Raw genomic sequence first — 6,531 nt, 5'->3', positions numbered from 1 at the left:
TGATGTTTCAACCCAGGTCTCTCTGACTCCAGATTCAAGTCTCCTGAACCATAGAGGCCTGAAAAATGGAGCCTAAGAAACATTAATGAAAAGGCTTATTATTCTAAATTAATTTGAAATTGGTGCAGACATATGAGCTCCATCTTCCCTGGAGGAAATGAAAGTAAACTTCTTCTTGTATTACCATAAAATATAGGCACAATTTTGAAATGTCCCCATGTCTATTTTAAAAATTACAAAACATTTTAAAGGATTAGAAAATGCATTTATTCAACACAGGTTGAGTACCCACAAGTACCCTGCACTGCTGTATACGTTGGGAACATGGCAATGGATGACACAGGCAAAACTCTTATTCTAAAGCAGCTTATATTCAAGGGGCCAAATAAACAGAAAACAAAGAAACAAATATAGTAGAACCTCTATAGCTGACCACCGCTCTACATGGATCACCTACTTAACTTGACTTAATTTTCATAGACTGCACATGCATCACATGTACGTATCAGTACAGTAGGCCTAGTTCCTTATGTTGACAACCAACACTGTATGTTGCCCAGTTTGTTACAGTCCTTTGGGTAACCAACTTACAGAGGTTCTACTATATATCAGATGGTGATGAGTGCTATTTAAAAAATTCAAGCAGGATATGGGATTATGATGCTGGAAGGCTGTGTTTGTTAATTTTATGTATCAACTTAACTGTTCCACAAAGTGCCCAGATTAAACGTTATTTTGGAGTGTTTCTGTGAGGGTGTTGCCAGATGAGATTAGCATTTGAGTCAGTGGATTCAGAAAAGTATACTTCCCTCCAATTCATTGAGGGCCTAATTAGAAAAGAAAAAAAAAATAGGCAGAGAAAGGAAAAATGCACCCCTTTTGTTTCCTGCCTGCCTATTTGAATTGGAACATCAGTTTCCTCCTGCCCTTAGACAGGGATTTACCTGGGTCTCAGGCCTTCAAATATGGGCTAGAATTACACCACTGGCTTTCCCCAGTCTCCAGCTTGCAGGCAGCAGATCATGGGACTTACTAGCATAACTTCTCCCCATTACTTTTTTTTATTTTTTGAGACGGAGTCTCACTATGTCACGGTAGAGTGTCATGGTGTCACAGATCACAGCAACCTCAAACTCTTGGGCTTCAGCAATTCTCTTGCCTCAGTCTCCTAAGTAGCTGGGACTACAGGCACCCACCACAATGTCCAGCTATTTTTTGTTGCAGTTGTCATTGTTGTTTAGCTGGCCCTAAGGCCTGATTCAAACCCACCAGCCTTAGTGCATATGGCTGACACTGTAACCACTGTGGTATGGACACTGAGCCCCGTTCCTTTTTTTGAAAGTATAAAAATACAGAGAAGAAATTTCAAGTAATAATAAAAGAAACATATGTATTTGCCACTAGAATGAACATGTCTTTATTCTCTTAAATAAAAGAAAAATATTACAGATAAACAAAGTCCTTTTTGTTAACCACTGTTATAATTTTGGTATTAATCCTTTCAGTTCATTATTATTATTTTTCTAATAAGTAGCATCATATGAAGTTACTGGTATTCAAAAACTTCTGAGTTACAAAAATAGCAATTTCATATAGCTCAACCCACTGCCTATTTATGAATCCACAAGCATATCATGAGTGATTGTATTTTTGCATTTGACAAAATTCATCACAATTTCATGATAAAAACCCTCAACAAACTAGGCATAGAACGAACATATCTCACCATCATAAAAGCCATAGATGACAAACCCACAGCCAACATCATACTGAATGGGAAAAAGTTGAAATCGTTCTTACCAAAAATAGGAACAAGACAAGGTGCCCAGTGTCACCACTGCTATTCAAGATACTGCTGGAAGTCCTGGCCAGAGCAATCAGACAACAGAAAGAAATAAAGGGTATCTAAATCAGGAAAGACAATATCAAGTTATCACTTTTTACTGATGACATAATCATATCTAGAAAACTCCAAAGACTCCTAGAACTGGTAAATAAATCAAGGAAGGACCCAGGTTACAAAATTAATGTCCACAAATCAGTAGCATTCCTTTTTATTTTTTATTATTAAATCATAGCTGTGTACATTAATGTGATCAGGGAGTAGCATTCCTATACACCAAAACGGTCAAGCTGCAAGTCAAACCAAAGACTCAATACATTTTACAATAGACACAAAAAGAATAAAATGCCTAGGAATATATGTACTAAGGTGGTGAAAGATTCCTATAAAGAAAGCTATTAAACGCTGAGGAATGAAATCTCAGATTACACGAATAAATGGAAAAGCATATCATGCTCTTGTATTAGCAGAATCAACATTTTTTTCATATGTTATTTATTTATTTATTTAGAGACAGAGCCTCAAGCTGTCACCCTGGATAGAGTGCCATGGCATCACAGCTCACAGCAACCTCCAACTGCTGGGCTCAAGCAATTCTCCTGCCTCTGCCTCCCAAGTAGCTGGGACTACAGGTGACCGCCGCAATGCCTGGCTATTTTTTGGTTTCAGCCATCATTGTTGTTTGGCGGGCCTGGGCTGGATTCGAACCCACCAGCTCAGGTGTATGTGGCTGGCGCCTTAGCCACTTGAGCCACAGACGCCGAGCCAGAATCAACATTGTTAAAATGTCTACACTGCTCAAAGTAATTTACAGATTCAATGGATGTAATCTCCATCGAAATACTACTACTGTTTCCTCGAAAATAAGACATCCTCCAAAAATAAGACCTACTTATGGGAAAGATAAGACATCCCCTGAAAATAAGACCTAGCTCATGTTTGGGAGCACACCTTAAAATAAGACACTGTCTTATTTTTGGGGAAACAGGATAGCACAAAAATTTACAGACCTAGAAAAAAAAATCATTCTATGATCCATTTGGGACCAAAAAAGAACTCATATAGCAATCTTAACCTGAAGTAACAAATCTGGAGGCATCACATTACCAGACTTCAAAATGTACTACAAGGCAATAGTAACCAAAACAGCATGTATTGGCAAAAAAAAAAAAAAAAATAGAGACATAGACCAACGAAATAGAACAAATAACCCAGATATAAAACCATCCACATACAGCCAACTGATTTTTGACTAAGCAGATAATATACACTGAGGAAAAGAACCCCTATTCAATAAATGGTGCTGGGAAAATTGGACAGCCACATGAAGAAGAATGAAATAGACTTCATATCTCTCACCACTCACAATTAATTCAAGACATATGAAACACTTAAAAGTAAGCCATGAAATCATATTCATGCTAGAAGAAAACGTTGGAAAAAACCCTTCTAGATATCAGCCTAGGCAAAGAATTTATGAAGAAGACCCCAATCACAAACACAGCAACAACAAAAACAAATAGATGGGAATTGAATGAATTAAAAAAGTTGCACAGCTAAGGAAATAATAACAGAACAAATGGACCACCTACAGAATGGAAGAAAATCTTTGCAAGCTATATGTCCAATAAGGGGCAAACAATCAAAATCTACAAAGGACTGAAGCAAATAAGCAAGAACAAAACAAATAACTCCATTAAAAAGTGGGCAAAGACATGAACAAAAGGTTTTCAAAAGAAGATAGACAAATGGTCAATAAACATCTGAGAAAATGTGCAATGTCACTAATCATCAGGGAAATACAAATTAAAATCAATCACAATGGGCTATCACTTTACCCTCTTTAAAATGGCTTTGATTAAAAAGTCCCACAGCAGTAGACGCTGGCATAGATGCAGAGAAAGGACCTGCAAATTAGTAAACTCTCTATTGAAAACAATAGGAAGATTCCTCAAAGAACTGAAAGTCGATCTATCATTTAATATAGCAATCCCATTACTGGATATTTACCCAAAGGAAAATAACCCATTGTATCAGAAAGACACCTGCACTCAAATGTCTATTGCAGCACAATTCACAATTGCAAAGATGTGGAATCAACCCATGTGCCCATCAGTTCATGTGTGGATTAACAAAATGTGGTATGTGTATGCAATCCATCCTTACTTAGCCATGAGGAAGGATGAATTAAGGCCTTTTGCAATAATTTGGATGTAATTGGAGACCATTATCCTAAGTGAAGTACCTAAACAATGGAAAACTACCACCACATGTACTAACTATTGAATTGGAGCTAATCAATGCGCACAGAATGAAGTAAAACATAGTGGAAATCAAGCGTTGTGATGTGGGGAGGGGAGTATGGGTGCAAACCTATCCAACAGATACATTGAACACTGTCTGGGTGATGGGTATACTTATGATCCTTACTTAACGCTTACAAAAGCAATCCATGGAATCAAAACATTTGTAACTCCATAACATTTTGAAATAATAACTAATAGTCACTTATGTCAGTGCTGCCTATGTGATTATGAGTTTTGAGATTATATTAAAATAATACAACCTGAAAGGAAGAAGAGCTCATAGACATAGACTTTATTTTTCTTCCTTGTGACCCTTATTATAACAACCTCTATGGGAAGAAGTAGGGAGACTCTCAAAGAACTAAAAAGTGGACCTTCTATTTGATCCTGCAATCCCATCTACCTAGAAGAAAAAAAAAAATCTTTTTACCACAAGGACATTTGCCCTAGAATGTTTATTGCAGCTCACTTCATAATTGCCAAGGCATGGAAACAACCCAAATACCCATCAACCCATGAATGGATTAACAAACTGTGATACATATGTATCATGGAATACTATTCAGCCATAAGAAAAGATGAAGACTTTATTTTTTGTGTTTACCTAGATAGACTTGAAACACATTCTTTTTAGTAAAATATCACAAAAATGGGGGAGGGGGAAATCCAATCTACTTAATACTAATTCGAAACCAATATACGAACAACTATATGCCAATACAAATGAAAAATACAAGTATAGCCTAGCAAAGAGGGTAGGAAAGCAGAGAGAGGGGAGAGAAGAGGGAGGGGATTGGTGTGCTTTCACTTACTGGGCACAATGTAAGGGTATACAGCACACCTCTAGGTTTAGGAGCACAACTACCTAACAAATGCAAACATTGTAAACTACTCATTTGTACCCTTATATTAATCTGACATAATTTTTTTTAACTGGTTCTTTCACTCCAGTACATACTTCAAAGCCATGGAAAGACATGGAGTTTGCTTTTGCTATAAACTGAATGTTTATGTACCCTCAAAATTCATACATTGAAACCTAATCCCAAATGTGAGGACATTTGTAGGCAAAATCTTTAGGATGTGATTAGGCCATGAGGATGAAGACCTTGTGAATGTGAGTGCCCTTATAAAAGAGACCTCAGAGATGTCCCTCACCACTTTCCACCATAAGAGGTTACAGACAGAAGGTGGCCATCTGTGAACAAGGAAGGGAGCCTTTGCCTGGCACTGAATCTTCCAGCACCTTGATCATGGACTTCACAGCCTCCAGAATTGTAAGGAATGCATTTCTGTTGTTTATAGTCCATCTCATCTATAGTATTTCTTTTTTTATTAAATCATAGCTACGTACATTAATGCAATCATGGGGTACAATGTGCTGGTATTATACACAATTTAAAATATTTCCATCAGGTTAACATAGCCTTCACAGCATTTTCTTAGTTATTGTGTTAAGACATTTGTATTCAGGGGGAGAACACAAGATGGATGACTGAAGCCACCTTTCCACAGAGGCTCCCATCCAGTAGGAGAGTTAAAGGACAAAAATTCAGCAAGTAACCTGGTGGATTTGAGCTTCACTAAGAGACAAGGTTGAAGAACGCACATCAACCCCGCTGAGGAGAGCTGCGATCACAAGGATACAAACAAAAGGCACAAAATCCATCACCAAGCAAACAGGAGTCCCTTCCCCCCATGAGAACGGCTCAGAGTGCCCCACAAACAATCGGGCAGAGTTCAAAGGTCCTCCCACTACACTCCACAGGACAGACCTCTAAAAACTGGACCTACCTCCCCTACTAGGGTGCCACGGCGTCCTCCTGCCAGGCATAAAACTGTATAAACTGTATATAGTCTCTACCTGGAATTCTGAGCTCACAGCACTCCCCTTCACTCACACTGAGGTCTGGAGGCCAGTCCCAGTTGGCGGAGAGGGGACTGCACCGGAGTGGCTGTTCCCTGAGGCACAGTGCGACAGCCATCTTTTGGTAACAATACGGCCAGGCATAAAACTGTGTAAAGTTGTGTGTGTTCTCTGCCCACAACCCCAGGCTCCCAGCACTCCCCATGCTCCCCTCTGCTCTCACTCCAAGATCTGGAGGCCTGTCCCCCAGGGGTCCAGACTCTTGGGCGATTGCTCGAGGGGTGTAGACAGTGCTGGGCTACAGCTGGTCGGTGCAGACTCTGAGGTACAGGAGTGGAGAGAGTACGGTTGGCCGGAGGGAGCTACACCAGAGCAGCGGTTACCTGAGCCATAAAACAGCAGTCCTCTTTTGCCCTCGGCTCACTACCAAATATTCTGAAGCCACACGTCCTGTATCCCTGGGCAACCAGAGACTCTGAGTATAGGATTTGCCTGAGGCAACTCCAAATTGCAAA

The sequence above is a fragment of the Nycticebus coucang genome, chromosome 14 (assembly GCF_027406575.1).
Source record: "Nycticebus coucang isolate mNycCou1 chromosome 14, mNycCou1.pri, whole genome shotgun sequence".
NCBI classification, from domain to species: domain Eukaryota; kingdom Metazoa; phylum Chordata; class Mammalia; order Primates; family Lorisidae; genus Nycticebus; species Nycticebus coucang.
The sequence above is the reverse complement of the archived record's forward strand: the minus strand, read 5'-3'. Positions refer to the sequence as shown.